Genomic DNA, 17,550 nt, shown 5'->3' on the forward strand with positions numbered 1-17,550 from the left:
CTTCTGGAGATTCTGAGGAAAAATAATGACTTTTTAGGGGATTTCTTTACTTTCTTTATCATTGTGATGAAGTTAATTTTCATTTTAGTTAGTTTTTGTGGTGTTGTCTGTAGATAGTTGTTTATTCTTGTAAGGTGTTTCCGTAGTGTGAGTGTTGGTCGATAAGGCTATTTTTAGGATACCGGTTTGGTTAGTCAGAGTAGTGGCTGTTTGTCAAGCGTGCGGCCACGTTTTCATACTGTCCAGCAGGGATCTTTTCTTGACGAATTCCAGAAGTTAGTCTGGGTAATGGGTAGCCAGGGAGACAAACATTTTACTGTGTGGGCATTGGTTTCCTCCAGCCGGTAAGCTTTTTTGTGTGAAATATTTGCGAGGTTTCGGGATAATTTTCTCGTGTATTGTGTTTTCAATTTTGTTGTTAACCAAGTCGCTTTGTGTGTAGGTTTTAGGTTAAGTAATTGCTATTTCAGTGCAGAGGGAATTTAAGAAGCTATCTGGGCCATATCAAGCAGTACTCTCAGCGTTTCAGTAGGTGCTCGGCGTGGGAATCAGAACACGTGAGACAGCGCTGTACATGGGTGTTCCACGTGGTGGACTCGGCAATTATTTTGTGGGCCTAGTGTTGGCATTGGTTTGAAGTCGGCGTTACCCAGTATCGTTGTTCAGTGAGAGACCTGTGAGTCCGGGACTGGAAGAGGAGGGGCCGGTGCTAGGAATCTCTGCTATACACTCGAAAAACCGCTATCCGCAGAAAAAAGTACACTATACCCAATACTGCGATCACATACCCACGGAATCCTCTTAGATGGGTTGAGAAATGGTTATTTGGAAAAAAAAATGGTACACTGAATTGGTACCGTTACCGTTATACAGCCAATTCATCGAAAAATCCAATACATCCGGCGCCATTACTTGTGACGTATTATAAGGTATACCACGCCCGATTAAATTAAAGACGATGATATAATAGTTTAAATGTTGGTGGGTTTTTTAAGTTTATAAATTCAAATATATATATATTTATTTATATTTTAATGTAAGTTGATGCCCCATCACCTGTCATTTTGTCACCACAGGTTAAACAAGCAATTAATTATAACAATGAAAATAAATAACAATCATTCAGAGGTACTAATACTGGCAAAGTTCACACCTCTGCACTGCATACATCTATAATTACATGTATATATGAAATACCGATTGTAGACAGGATTTAAATTAACATGATATTTTAGATAAGTTAACCCAACTGTTTCAGAAACAGCTGAAAATGATATTGTTGCGTGAATACATATAAAACTGTAATCAAATCAGTATAATTATAGTGTAGTAAGTATGGTATGCAAGTATTAAAAAAAACATGTACATGCAGGCTCCTTTAACGTAGTATTTGTTTTCTCTTATTTTTGTTTAAAGAAACGAAATTGTTTTATTAGTACTTACCTATGCCATTTAGAAGTTTCATGAGAATTTTGAAAAGAAATGGTTGCCATAACCTGATAACTGGAAATTTACATATATTTATTCATTGATATGTAAACATAATATACAGTACTGGGCGATAAGCAAGTCCCCAAAGAAAATGTCCACTATTTAATATTTAATTTAATTTCAGAAGTATTCACAGTATCATCTGATAATTTAAGAATAAATATATGATATATTGTAAAGATATGACGATTTTAACACGAATTTTAATTTGAGAGTATATACTCTTTATATAAGTATGTGTAATTTTGGAATAAAAAAAAGTAAGAGAAGATTTTGAAAAAAAAGATAGATTTGCATTAAATATATAGAGAAAATTCTCTTTGTGAACTTACTTATGGCCAACTACTGTAGTAAGGATTGCCGTTATGTACAGAAATGAAACGTACGTTACAAGCCAGAGCAGGTATTTTATATTTCATTATCAGTGATATATAAAAGGTACGCATAACAACATTATGTGAGATTTTTTGATGAAGTTAGATAGCATGAATGAGTTAAAAAATAAGTTCTATTTTGTATTTTTCAATTTGGTAAATGTGTATCTTAAAAAGTCATGTCGCCTATCCATAGGTTTCATTTTTAAAAGAGAATATAGCCTTTGATTTATCCAAAATTTATTATTGTGTTCTTTTAGCGTATGGATAAGAATGAAACGTACATTATGTCATGTTTTGAGAAAACGAGTTTTTCAATGCAATACATGCCTGGTGAAAATAGTATAATATATCTTGCGTATTTGTAATCGAATATAAAAAAAATTATGAAATGTCCTTAACCTTTGTTTAAGCAACAATGTATTGTTCGAAACCTACGTTACTGAATAGTATACGTTACCAAATCATACGAAATTGTGTTTAAAAAATTTCTAACTTTGCACAAAGTATATGACTGCGTGGTTTTGAAGTTCTTTATGTTTAAGATTCGAAGGAAATCAGAAACAATGCAAAAATCAGTAATTAGATGCAAGTTTGACGAGATCACTGATTTTGAAATCTGGTGATGTAAACAAATTTAACATGGACATGCCAATTTTTAGACGATATTGTTCCCATTTCTGAAATAGTAGATGATGGTTCTGACTACATATAATTACGACATTATGGGGGGGATGCACCTTATATATTGTAACGTACATTTCTTATAGTATCATAAACTACTCGATTGTATTGAAGATCGAACTTTACATTCCGTCAATCATGATACATTATTTCCACTGTCAGAGAATGATAGTGTCAAATATTCCAAACATTAATATATATTGTTTGCATTGATTATAATCAAGATTTAGATTATCAGAGATTTGTTTGTAACATACACGTACGTCTGTTAGCAATGCTAGATTGAAGGAACGTGAAATGTTGTATGAAATATCATTTGTAAATGATGGTTTTCCTATTAGATATGTTTCAATGTGGTCCTATCAAATCCTTTACAAATACGATTTATAGCTCGAGAGTTCTGAATAAAGACGATAGAGCATTTATATAAAAAAAATTATCCACCATTTTTTCTGCTTGTCAAGATGTTTTGAGAAGCCAAAACTTTCAATTTGTAATTCCGACTCCCTTTCATGTGAAAAACGATGATACTCCCTGGTCAATTGATATTTATTGTTAAAGCTGATATGAATTAATACGTACACCTTTCTCATATTATCCGCCATATTTCTCTCAGGTAGCCTAATTTACTCTACCCGTATATACCTCAAATGTGATTGTCACACCTGAGTGATTTTTTTAGGTGGACTCGACCAGTGCACATCTCCGATAGTAATGTATAGGGAATGAGAAAAAAATAAAATCATATTTTAAAAAACATTATGCTTTGCTCAAAATTACAAAATATTTATTGTTTTCCAATGCAACATTCTGAAAGTTTAGATAATTTTGACAAAAATGCAAACAAACAAAAAAAAAAGAGCTTTTCTTGCATACTTGCAAGTGTATGCAAGTATTTGCAGTTTCTTATGAAATAAATGCGGAAAAATCATTTGCCAATTACATACTGATAGAATGGAATAATCAAAGAGCATAAAATCTATTATTTATATCAATTCTTGCAAAATACAGGTGCATGCCATATGCATAATGTATAATGCACATGGCATATTCGCCCCAAAAAAAAAACGTATCAAATACGGACGTCTACTCAACAGGTATCGGAGATGTGCACTTACCGAAAATATTAGATTCTCTTTATTCTGATAAATCCACGAAACAAAATGATAAACTCCATTTGTATCTCGTTAGAACTTGACCACACGTTGTCGTTCCATTGTACAGACTGCGACACACTTCACCCGTGCCAAACAGGGTGTCTTCAATCAGGGGAGATGTCAGAGTCGAAAAATTTTCCTGTATTGAATGCTTGTCTGGTCGAGGTTTTGCAGTTTATAGAAATCGGGAATCTAATCATATACACTGAGCATCTGGTTGGATATATTGCGTGCACGATTAAAAATTTATTGATGATCATATACAAACTTGGATATACAAATAAGGGAATAATGATCGAAATATACACCTTTGTGAAAATGCGGGTTTTGCATTTGCAATCCATAATAAACAGTTGATTACACAAAGACACATATAAAAGGAAACATATATACGAAAATAGTTTTATTGTCTCTTTGGGAACCATATAATTATTTACGGTGTATGTGTGTCCATATTCAGACAGAGAGAGGGAGAGAGACTTCAATGTACAATATATCATTTCACAGAAGGAAAGCAAATCGATCACTGATATAAATGTAAGCTTACAAGCATTAAAAATTTTCAGCTATTTAACAATTTGTGAATTACAATATATTGGAAACTTACAGGAGTTGAAGCTTATAATTGAATTCATTACAATTTTTTTTTAAAAAAAGATTAGTTTGAACTGCGCGTGTAGAAAATACTGACTGCATGTTAGAATAACGAGAAAAAGTAAATTGTCAAAAACGTGGGGGAGAGCAGACCAGCCTCCCTGCCCACCCCAACCCCCTGTATACGTGCCTGAAACAACAACATATCAATTCGTGTTGAAAGTCACCCAGTATATCTTTTATTTGCATTACAAAATAACAAATAATGGATATTGTTATTAAAGGTGGGGGATAGCCACTCATGTCCCCTCACCTTGATTCTATTTGCTTGATAACGACGCATAATATGATAAACTCGATTGTTACATTTTGCATTAGTACAATTAATTTGCGTCGAGTTCAACACAAAATGTAAGAAAGCAAAATGGCATAGATATATAAAAGATCTATTGAATGCCAAATAAGCATAAAATGAAGTAATTGAAAATAACATTATTTAAAAATGTGTTTAAATTTTAATTATTGCGTGCTTTAAATGAATCAAATAAATCTGTATTATCAATCAATGAGAGCAATATTGAGTTACGGTTCTCTTTTATTGAATTAACGATATCATTTGTCTTAATAAGAGCGCGATTATTACAAGATCATCGGTTGAATTCTCTCTCTCTCTCTCTCTCTCTCTCTCTCATATCCCATGCACTCGTACAGTGTTGTATATGCAAATTATCTATGCATAAACAATTTATGTACCTAAATGATTTCCTGATTTATAAATCTGCAATACTCTGACCAGTAAATCATAGGGTATAAGGATTCATGCACAATGCATGGTAAATATTATACTCTGATACTTCCCCTGATTGAAGATAGCTGATCGGCACGGGCTAAGTGTGTCGCAGTCTGCACAATGGCCAATGGTATTTACTGTTAGAATACGAATGGAGTTTATCGTTTTGTTTCATGGATTATGCAAATAAAGGGAGTTTTACTACTACTTAGAGTATTTTCGACAAGTGTACACGTACATCTGCGATCCTTTACAGATATTACGAGTAGACCCAGGTAAATAGTCGTCCGCATTCGATGCATTTTCATGGCGAGCATACATGTCATGTGCATAAGTGCAGTAGTATTTATGTATTTGCATTTTGCTTGAAGTAAGTGTGAATGGTATAGATTTTATACCCTTTGCTTATTCCATTTTATCAATAGATAATAGATGAAATTTGACATATTTACTGCAAATGTACGTACATTCACGTAAAGAAAAGGCATTCTATATTTATTTATCCAAACTTTTAGAATGATTTACTACTGTACGATATGTTTATTGTAAATTTTAGCACTGCGTGGTGTTCCAAAACGTGATTTCATTTCTTTTTGATGTCCTATAAATTAGTATCGGAGATGTCCGTGTTTACCTGTCGAAGCTACCCGCACAGGTAAATCGAAGACACTGATGTGAAGTGAAGCGTAGATAAACTCGTCCCCTTATATGCCATGCGAACCCTGATACATATAACAATAGAATATCCAACTAATATGGCGGATTAGCAGAGAAATATGGTGGACATATAGAATTATACTATATGTATTAATTCATGTCAGCTTTAAGGCAATATTTGATGATTATGATAGCCCCACATAGACAATTTTATCTCCATTCACATTTGCAGAAAATGTCGCTCAACAGAGCGGAAATAATGACAAAACTCCACACACACACACACACACACACACACACACACACATATATATATATATATATATATATATATATATATATATATATATATACCAAAATTAAGTATGGAAAATGAGTTTTGCAAACGTGAAATGTACGTTACGCGTGCGTTATCTGTTTGATAAACAGGAAAAAAATCACAGGAAAAAGTCTCAATCTGGATAGGAAAAAAAGTCACAGGAAAAAAAAGTCACAATATGTATAAAGAGTGCCTATGACCACACCTAGGAAAAAAGTCACAATGTGTTTTGTTCAAATTATTTGATTGTTTTGCCTATACCAAGGAAAAAAGGTCACAATATTTTTTCCTTCATCCTATGTATGGCTTCAAAGATTGTAAAGATGCCATTTTGTCTACTTATACAGGAAATACACTGTCTAGAAAAGGGGAAAGGTGCCTTGTAAAGCCACTAATTGATCTCAACAGTACCTGTCAACACCTGTTGTAAATACTTAAAAGTTAATTACTTTTTATTGGGGTTATTTGTTTGTTTTAACATTAAAATATATGAACTCTGTTGCAAATCTTCTAACTTTGAATCAAATTTAAGTAAAACTTTTCTCATTATATAATATTTGACTTTTTTCTATATATACATGTATTTTTCTTTCAAAATATATATACTGTGACTTTCTTCCCTTTTGTATATGTGACCCTTTTCTATCAAAATATATACTATGAATTTTTCCCTATACATATAACATAATATACATGTATATTGTGACTTTTTTTCCTACGTCTATGTGATTTTTATACAAAATGTATATTGTGACTTTTTTTCCTGTGACTTTTTTTCCTGTGACTTATTTTCCTGTGACTTTTTATCCGTGACTTTTTTTCCTGTGACTTTTTTTCCTATACATTCTTAGTGGCATCAGGCCATTCTTTAGTAAAATCTATTATAAGAGATCAGGGGAAAGCACCATGTTTAGTTCTTTACACTGACGACCAAATTGCTGACATTAAAACTTTATGCTGTAGTGGACAGACAATTTTAGGTATGAAAGAAGACGCTTATCATTTCTTCTTTATTTGCAGTAAATATTCAAATGCTATATATAAATTAATGGATAGCTTGCTGAGGTTAAATGAGGTAATGATGCTTTATCTTTTGAGTTAAACAAGTGTATTTTTTCTTATGTTCAGTCGTTTATTCATGAAACCAAAAGATCGATTCAATTGATGTTCAATTTATATTTTGTGTACATTAATTTTCTACAATATTATATTGTTATATTTTTAAGGAGAAGAACTCGTAAGTTATTTGAACTTGTTTTTTATCCTTTTGTATATCATGTATGTACAATAAAATATGTTCAAAACAAAAAACAATTTTAGGTGTGGACAAAACATCTAATCTATATGACATGCACGTGACTGCAACATGTTATAAGCAAGTTAGGGTGATAAGGGATAGAACAAAAGCACCGCCAATATTTCTTGGACCTTTATTCATTCATGACAACAGTGACTTTGAGTCTTATAGTAATTTTTTCACCATTTAAGGACTGAACTTTCAGACAAAGACAAGTCGAATTTGATATTTGGTTCAGATGAGGAGAAAGCTCTCGTTAAAGCAATAACTGAATGTTTTCCTGAGTCAAACCACATTCTTTGTAAACGCCATTTGTATCAAAATACAAAGCAAAAACTAATTGACGATAGTGTAGACAAGACAGATAGACAAAAAATATTATATCTCATTTTCAGTGATGAAGGGTTAATCAATGCTGATGACAGCATTTGTTTTGATTATTATAAATCTGAACAAGTCGAAGACCTCTCTAAGGAGTTCTTAAAATATTACAAAAAACTACGAACAAATCTCAAAGAAAAAGTAAATAATCGGGTCGTAAATAATCCAATCGGACAGGATTTAATTGATGAACCATGGACAAATAATAATTCTGAATCCTTAAACCATGTTTTGAAACAACCCATTGATTGAAAATCAAAACCACTGCTGGATCTTATAAATATTCTCACAACTCTGATAAAGTCTCAATTCAAAGACCTTAAGAAATCACTGGTAGGGGTAGGACAATTTACACTGGGGGAAACGTACACACATTTTGGTGTTTCAAAATTGGTATGGGTAACAAAGACAAACGATGAACGAAATAGACTGCACAAGAGATTTCAACAGCATATATCCCAAGACAAACGTACAATAACTTCCACAGACGGGACAATGACCATACTTCGACCAAGAACATTAGGAAAAAAGATAGGACAAACGAAACGTAAAATAGTGGACAGGACTACAAAATTCAAAAAACCTAAATCACAATAGATCAGTTACATTTCCTGACCCTTTCAGGGTATTATATTCCTCACTTAGTAAATTGTTAGAAATTAGAGTAGGGTTACTTTCAGGCTTATTCCTCCCCCGCCAGACGGGTGTGTCCAGTGAATACAGCTTGATAATAAGAAGGCATTCGATTCAGTTAACAGGGGAAAATTGTATAGAAAATTAAAACACTACAGTATACAAGGGAAGCTGCTTAATATTGTTCGCCCCATGTATAGTAGAATTAGAACCTGTGTAAAATCCTCTGGTCACATTTCACAATTTTTTGAAAATCACATTGGTCTATTACAAGGAGAAGTGTTGTCTTCCTTATTTTTTGTATTGTATGTGAATGACATTGAAATTGAATTTATCAAAAAAGGTAATCATCTGACTGATTTACAGTTATTAAGTTTTTATATTTTGATGTATGTTGATGACATGGTGTTGCTTGCAGAATCGGTTATTGAACTACAAAATATGTTAAATACACTGCAAAGTTATACAGATGAATGGGATTTAGTTGTTAATGTAGCAAAAACTAAAATTGTTGTATTTAGAAATGGTGGGAAGATTCGCACAGATGAAAAATGGTTGTAAAAAGATGAAAGCATAGAAGTATTAGATCAATTTGTTTACTTGGGCGTTTTATTTAATTTTAATGGTAAATTTTGGTAACGCAGAAACAGTTAGCATCACAAGGTTGCAAAGCATTATTTACCCTAAAATCAACTATAAAACAATTGTATTTAAATCATTGTACCTTATTCTCCCTTTTCGATACCTATGTCTGTAGTATTTTGAATTACGGATGTGAAGTGTGGGGATTACATAAAGCACCTGACATTGAAAAGGTTCATCTGGATTTTTTAAAATTTGCACTTGGTGTTCGTAAAAACACTAATACAGCCATGGTATATTTTGAAACAGGGCGTTTACCATTGTATCATGTTCGTATTTTGAGAATGTTCAAGTTTTGGTTTAAACTATTGCAGTCTGAAAATTGTATACTTAATGCTGCATATGAATGTTTATACAATATCTGTGAAAATACAAAGCATACAAGTCGTAACTGGGCTACTTTTATCAAGGAACAACTTGATTGTTTGGGACTTAGTTATATGTGGCATGATCAACATAACTTAAATAGCCATGTTTGTTTGCCAATAATACAACAAAGATTGAAGGATCATTTTATTCAAAATTTACATAGCAACATGCAATATGAATCAAAATGCACTATTTACAAACATTTGGTTGATAATTTTTGCTTGCAATATTACTTAGAAAAATCTATTCCTATATTGTACAAAAAGGGTATCTCTAAAATAAGGTTATCATCACATAATTTATCCATAGAAACTGGCAGACATAAAAATGAACCACGTAAAAAAGGGTTTTGTAAAACATGTATCACTGAAATTGAGGATGAATACCACTTTTTGTTAGTCTGCCCTGTATATTGCCAGATTAGAGCTAAATTAGTGAAAAAGTATTACTGGAGTAAACCCTCCATGTTCAAATTTATACAACTATTAAGTGTGAACAATGTTAAAGAACTCTGTAACTTGGGAAAATTTATTTGTAAAGCTCTTGAACCAAGAACAGTCCATAATATGTAATTTGTATCGTCATTCTTCTTTTGTATTATCATTATACTATTGTATTTAGTATATACTATTGTATGCTAGATGACTTTGTAAGAATTGGCCGTTTATTTTCAGCTTTGTAATTATTATCCATGTTCGATTTTGTTATAATGCTATAAGATGTACTTCTTTCGCAATAAAGTTATTATTATTAAGATATTATGTAGGTTAGAACTTTTAGAGTAAGGTTACTTTCAGGCTTATTCCTCCCCCGCCAGACGGGTGTGTCCAGTGAATACAGCTTGATCTTGTGTAGATTAGAACTTTTAGAGTAAGGTTACTTTCAGGCTTATTACTCACCCATTCCATTTACATTTTGGTAATTTTAATGTTCATATGTTCTGTCCTTTAGCTGCATAACTATTTTTTATGCTAATGTAATGTTAAAAATGTTTTGGTTTTTTTTTCAATTATGAATCTCATAAATTATGGTCTTTTAAAATTCTAAATATTTATCTTTTTCGTTTTGTTGTAATGGTCTTTTTGGCATCCTCTTTTTCCCAAACAAGGATATCGTAATGAAATATATAATCTTAATGATTTTTATATAAAACGGGTAATTTTAATTAAATAATTATAATTATGTAATATATTGAAATATTTTTTATGGTATTAAGTGTTTATATTCCTATCTCTTTTCATCTATTGATATTTTTATGGTCATGGCCCAAAGATATTTCATTGTTTCATTTAAAAAACATTAAAGTCTTTTTACCTTTGCATTTTTTTGGTGGATTTTTGGTCCTTTGGTTTCAGTATTTTTATTTAACATAAGCAAAAAATAACATGCCAATGAAATTCTTGTTTGTAAATGTAAAACTAAAGATGTTTTATGTGTTTTAAATTTTTGTATGTTGTGTTCTTCATGGTTTTGTACGACGGCGTATTCGTGCCAATTTACCTAGCAGAAAAATAAAAATAAATCGTTTCTTCGATTTATTAAATCGTTTCTACGATTTAAAAAGTCGTTTCTACGATTTAGAAAGTCGTTTCTACGATTTAGAAAGTCGTTTCTACGATTTAAAAAGTCGTTTCTACGATTTAGAAAGTCGTTTCTACGATTTAGAAAGTCGTTTCTACGATTTAGAAAGTCGTTTCTACGATTTAGAAAGTCGTTTCTACGATTTAGAAAGTCGTTTCTACGATTTAAAAAGTCGTTTCTACGATTTAGAAAGTCGTTTCTACGATTTAGAAAGTCGTTTCTACGATTTAGAAAGTCGTTTCTACGATTTAGAAAGTCGTTTCTACGATTTAAAAAGTCGTTTCTACGATTTAGAAAGTCGTTTCTACGATTTAGAAAGTCGTTTCTACGATTTAGAAAGTCGTTTCTACGATTTAAAAAGTCGTTTCTACGATTTAGAAAGTCGTTTCTACGATTTAGAAAGTCGTTTCTACGATTTTTAGGTCTCAGGTGACCGTATTGCAATTGGTCGTCGTCCGTCATCTTGCGTTAACAATTGAACATTTTTAACTTCTTCTTGAGCTTCTTTGGGGCAGTGTGTGAATTAAAGAAGAGACATAATGTTGATTTAGACTTGTTTATATATGTGAATATGTACATATGAGTTATGATATATTAAAATCTCCATCTTAAGTAATTAATGAGACCTATGTACCTTTTGTTTTATTTTTGATAATCATCATTCCTGTTGAAAAAGTGTGATATGTTTACGTTTGTAAAGTATAATGAAGTTCTAGCGAGCCGCTATCCTACTGATACCAGATGAGTTTCTTATTTTTTGGTAATCAGCATTTGATTAATTCATATTCGGACGAACGAAGTAAGGGATAATGAAATACTGTATACCACGTCAGCTAATCCATCTTCTTCCATCTGTGTTTAGCTCAGCTCAGTTTCATAGATTTTCATTAACTTCATAGTATCTTAGCAAGCAATTAACAATTACCCTCGGACTCTTGTTTGATTTTCAGCTTCCAGCCATATGACGTGGCGCGAAATGTAAATCCCGAAGAATTTGATATTGTTAGTATCGTTGGTCATTTTTAGTGCGTTATATGATTTGAAATATAGTATTATTTACAATATTTTTTTTTTCAAATGGGAGCAAGCCTCTGTATCCAAACCAACTTCAATTTGCTTTAACTTATCCGGAAATTGTGTCTCACATCGATATGGTTTTAATGTTAAGGAGCAGCGAGTGTTTCCTACAAGATTAGAAAAAAATATTCAAAGGTTAGGACTAGGCCTAGGTAATCATCAATTTATCATGATCAACCAGTCCGGGATCTTAGGTGGGGTCCTTTAATGTGAAACACCTAAAACGTTTTAACGGAGCTGTCATTAGAGCGATCGCAGTCACTTTTTAGGGGTTTAATTGAAATAGATTAGCCTAGTTTACAATATACATTTATTGCATGATAGTGAGGGAGATATGAAGATTTATTCACCCAAGAAAAATCATATTCCCCGAGGGCAACGCCCGAGGGGAATATGATTTTTCTTGGGTGAATAAATCTTCATATCTCCCGAACATTCATGCAATAAATTGTTTATTATACCGAAACAAAGCAAAACTACAAAATTGTATTTGAGATTGGCGTTTACTTATCTATACATCGTAGCCTACATGTATGTAGCTGAGATCGCCCTAACAGTAACATCGCGCCGTCAACGTATATATAGAAGGTACAAACAGCGAAACACAGTGATATGATAACCAGTTTTTGTATTTCCATTCTCCTTGAATGCTGATTTACTTGCATGTTTTTATATCAACCAAAATCAGTCGATTTTAAAAACTGTATATCAGAGACCCGCATATTTTGTGCCTTACGAACTATGAAAGTAGAATGACTCGGACTTATTGTGACGTCACAATACACTTCGTCTACTTTGACGTTAAATTTATGGAAAATGCACGAAGCTGCCCAAGGGGAAATATGATAGGGAGATATGATGTTTGAGAGGGAGATATGAAGTTTTGTCTTCCCTGGCACGTGACTGTCTAGACCAATCAGATTACGCGTTGCATAGAATTCTCATACTGAGGTATAATATGTGTTATCACAGGTAAAGAGGTATAGCGCTTTTACTGACGAAACGGCCGACTCGGAAATCTAAAAGGAAAACACCGGTTTCTAATAATAAACTGGAGTGTTATTTTTAAATATATATAAGGCCAACATTTTTAATATTTCGTTAACCAAGATAAATAACTGCTGCAGTTTAGCATTATTGACATTTCTATGAGTCGTTCTTTAATCAATAAACCACGTTCCTATGTGGAATAATGAACAGTACAATATTTGAAAAGGTGCATTCATATCACACAACAACCCTTTATTATGGCATTTATACTTAGCTCACTGTCTTTTTCTGACATGGTTGCAGCACCTTTAATAGATTTCATCAGTTCAATTGCCTTTGGTTGATAATTCGAGTGTTTAGCTTTGGCTAAATATTATACGACAGTTGCTACACGAGTTTTTATGTTTACTTTCGAGAAGTTAAACAGTTCTTTTCCTCCCTTAATTGACCTATTTTTACTTATTACATGCTGTGAATTTGTGCCCCTTTTCTTGTAGTATTTGTAAAGCTTTTCGTCAGCCACATTATGGTTTGAAAATCCTGTGCACACAGGAACATGCTAGTGTAAACAAACGGAACTACAGTGATCTCGGAATAAATTCCTTTTCTTTAAGTCGTAACTTGCAAATATTGGAAGTTATTTATGATAAAAATGACTAATATTTGTTATAATATACATGTATCACATTTATAACCCCCCCCCCCTCTCCCTCAAGAAAACGACCCCCCCCCCAAAAATTGAAAGCAAAAAAAATTTAAAAAATAGAAAGGGAAAATATTGGGACTTGAACTCGGAATGTATGCTTTAAGTGTAAGGTTACCGAACACCTAAACCACTAGGCCACCCAGGCATGTAAGTTTAAAGGTTTAACATTTGACAGACTGCTAAATCTCAAGGTAAATTTTGAGAACGATTTTTGTCATATTTTTGCCATTTTGAACAAAAGGACCACCTTAAACCAAATTTCTTCAAATGGACTTATGCACAGCCATACTCAAGTAAAACAATTTCAGTGTTTTATTTCTGGTTTAGGGTGGCCTTATGCAACAGTTTGCAATTTTTAGGCCCATTTCGTTACATCTACTATATACTCTATATAATCACAGTGATGTTTATGCTCATCAAATATAGATACTATCAACATATAGATATCTTTATTGAGTAATTTAGGTAAACACAAGTATAAACTAGCATTGTATTGCAAAATATTTGTAAAAAAGTATATTCAAGAAAAAAGTATTTATGTCGGCGAAATTGCATACCAAGTGCGCTATACCCCTTTTATCAATAAAATTCACTTGATTGAACAAGCCATGAGCTATGCTTTACTAACGCATAGCTCATGGCTTGGTCAATCAAGTGAATTTTATTGACTTTATTGATAAAATTTCAAACTCCTGTGGTGTTTGCAAACTGGAATAGTCAACGATATTTTTTACCTAGTCCATGGGGTTGGGACTAATTTTTGTGGAAACGAGGGGGTAATTTATATTCGGCCTCTCTTATCCCCCTAGTTTCTGTCCAAGCCTCTATAAATTATGTAGAAAATGTATACCGCATCAGTTGCGCTTCAATTCAATATTATTTCCGGTTAGTGTCAGAAATCTCGTCTAAATCAATCCATGATATGATTTTTCCAGAAATAGATATAACTGGCACCATTCAATACCACGCTAAATTGATGGAAATCGTCCAGAAATTTACAAAATGAGGTGACACATTGTTTATTATTGACAATGGAATGATGTATTATTTGAAATGATGACTGTCTTTAGATGAATATGGTGGCTGATTTGTGCCACTTTACAATTGTCTTCTTTTCGTTATTACAAGGCGAAAAGACAAAAAACGACAATTAACGACTTTTCACCCCAAAATTACAAAAAGAAAAAAAGACAACAAAATGTAGGCAAAAAGGTCATAAACAAAAACCCGCAAATTAGCGACCTAATTTGTCGTCGTTTTGCTTGGTGTCTTTTCATCTTTACAAGGCGAAAAGACAACAAAACAAAAAGACGACAAAATGATGAGCGACTTTTTGTCGCGAAATAAGGAAAAATGAAAAGACGACAAAATACAGGTTTCCTCGTTATTTTTGCAGTCTGATTTTCTTGGAATTCATTATGAAATTTGCTGAGTATTGAGATGTACAAGTACGTAAGCATAATTTTTTTGAAGTAGGGGAGGGGGAAACCAGAGTTCACTTGCAATGAAATTCTTGACAAGTAAGATTGTAAATAGATTTAGGGTACTTCTGCCCAAATCTCAATATCCTATAAATTGTATGTGGGGGTAGTTCATTGCAAGTATTCTTCAGTTGAGGACTTCAAACATCAACTACCTGTCACTACTATTTTAAAAGTGAAAAGGAGGGGAAGGGGCAGCAAATCAATCAAACTTTGCATGTAGAAAATATGGGATTTGTATGTAAAAATAACAGGAAAAGTAAATTAATAAAAGGGGACAGTCCAGGCCCCAACCTCCAATTCATCATGTCTGGTATAACATTTACACAAAAAGATTTCTTCAGTAAAATACAAGTACATAAAAATTATGATTTAATTTTGGATGTTTCATTTTTATACGCCTGTCATTAGACGGGACATATTATGTTATGGCACTGTCCATCTGGCTGGCTGGCTGGCTGTCCGTTCGTCCAGGGTCAGGTTTTTTGGACTTTTTTCCGTAACAGATGCATGTACAACTTTGAAATTTGGTCACAATCCTTAACCTACTTTAGGGTCTATAAGTAGGTCAAACAGTTTTCCGGACTTTTTTTTCTTTACAGATGCAGATATTACTCTTACACATAAGGTTCCTTTCAGAGGAATACAAGTTCAGTTTGTATTTCAGCTGGATTGGTCTGTCTGTCAAACAGTTTTCCTGGCTTTTTTCATTATGGGTTCAGATATTGCCCTCAAATTTAGCCACAGGTTTCCTCTTTGAGGAATAGAAAGTCAATTAACTTTAAGCTGGATTAGCCCATACTTGACCTACTTTTCAGCTTATAATAAGTCAAACAGTTTTCCAGGCCTTTTTTTTAGCTCACCTGAGCTGAAAACTCGTGAGCTTTTCTGATCGCCTGTTGTCCGTCATCTGTATGTCCGTCTGTCTGTAAACTTTTTACATTTTCGACTTCACCAGAACCACTGGGCCAATTGACACCAAACTTGGCTAAAAACATCCTTGGGTGAAGGGCTTTCAAATTTTTTTCAAATGAAGGGCCATGCCCCCTTCAAACGGGAGATAATCACAAAAATGCAAAACTAGGGTGGGGTCATTTAAATATCTTCTTCTCAAGAACCACTGAGCCAGAAGAGCTGAAATTTACATGAAAGCTCCCTGACATTGTTCAGATTCAATTCTGTTAAAATCATGGCCCCTGGTGGTAGGATGGGGCCACAATAAGGGATCAAAGTTTTACTTACAAATATATAGGCAAAATCTTTAAAAATCTCCTTCTCAAGAACCATTGAGCCAGAAAAGCCGATATGTTAATGAAAGCTTCCTGACATAGTGCAGATTCAAGTTTGTTAAAATCATGTCCCCTTGGGGTAGGATGGGGCCACAACAGGGGATCAAAGTTTTACATACAAATATATAGGGAAAATCTTTTTAAAATCTTCTCAAAAACTACTGGGCCAAGAAAGTGGAAATTTACATGAAAGCTTCTTGATATAGTGCAGATTCAATTTTGTTAAAATCATGGCCTCTTGAGGTAAGTTAAGGCGACAATGGGGGATCAAAGTTTTACAAATATATAGGCAAAATCTTCTGATGAAGAACCACTGAGTCAGAAAAGCTAAGATTAACATGAAAGCTTTCTGACATAGTGCAGATTCAAGTTTATTAAACTCATGACCTCTGGGGCTAGGATGGGGCCACAATAGGTGATCAAAGTTTTACATAACTAAAAAATAAAAGATAAAAAATAAAAAAAATTCTCCTTAAGAACCATTTGGCCAAAGAAGTTTACATTTGCATAAAAGCTTCCTGACATAGTTCAGATTCAAGTTTGTAAAAATCATGGTCCCCAGGGGTAAGATGGGGCCAAAGTAGGGGGTCAAAATTTTACATACAAATATATAGGGAAAATCATCAAAAATCTTCTGATAAATCACTGGGCCAGAAAAATTTATGTTTACATGAAAGCATCTTGACATAGTGCAGATTCAAGTTTGTAAAATTCATGGTCCCTGGGAGTAGGTTGGGGCCACAATAGGGATCAAAGTTTTACATGCAAATATTTAGGAAAAATCTTTAGATATGAGCTAAAGTGATTCAGGTGAGTGATGTGGCCCATGGGCTCTTGTATCATTATGGACACAAATATTGCCCTCAAATTTATTCACAGGCTTCCTCTTGGAGGAATATAAGTTCAATTTGCATTTCAGGTGGATTTGTCCATCCTTGACCTTCTTTTTGGCTAAAAATAGGTCAAACAGTTTTCGGGGCTTTTTTTTCATTATGGATACAGATATCGTGCTGAAATTTAGTCAAAGGCTTCCTCTTG

At 33.1% G+C, this 17,550-nt stretch overlaps 1 protein-coding gene across 8 annotated transcripts in view; it reads left to right on the forward strand.

Annotated features, from left to right (window-relative positions):
- The first annotated feature begins 201 nt into the window (after positions 1-201).
- LOC125646803 (mitochondrial coenzyme A diphosphatase NUDT8-like) overlaps positions 202-17,550 on the forward strand; it is a 24,357-nt gene continuing 7,008 nt past the window's right edge. For 2 of the 8 annotated variants that reach the window (XM_048873349.2, XM_056157177.1), the window contains exon 1: positions 12,143-12,198. The gene's annotated coding sequence lies outside the window, so the exon portion shown is untranslated. Of the gene's footprint in view, positions 345-470; positions 930-12,142; positions 12,635-17,550 lie in introns of those variants that run through there. The other 6 variants (XM_048873365.2, XM_056157184.1, XM_048873358.2 and 3 more) reach the window with 5 other exon arrangements.

The sequence above is a fragment of the Ostrea edulis genome, chromosome 1 (assembly GCF_947568905.1).
Source record: "Ostrea edulis chromosome 1, xbOstEdul1.1, whole genome shotgun sequence".
Lineage (NCBI taxonomy): Eukaryota > Metazoa > Mollusca > Bivalvia > Ostreida > Ostreidae > Ostrea > Ostrea edulis.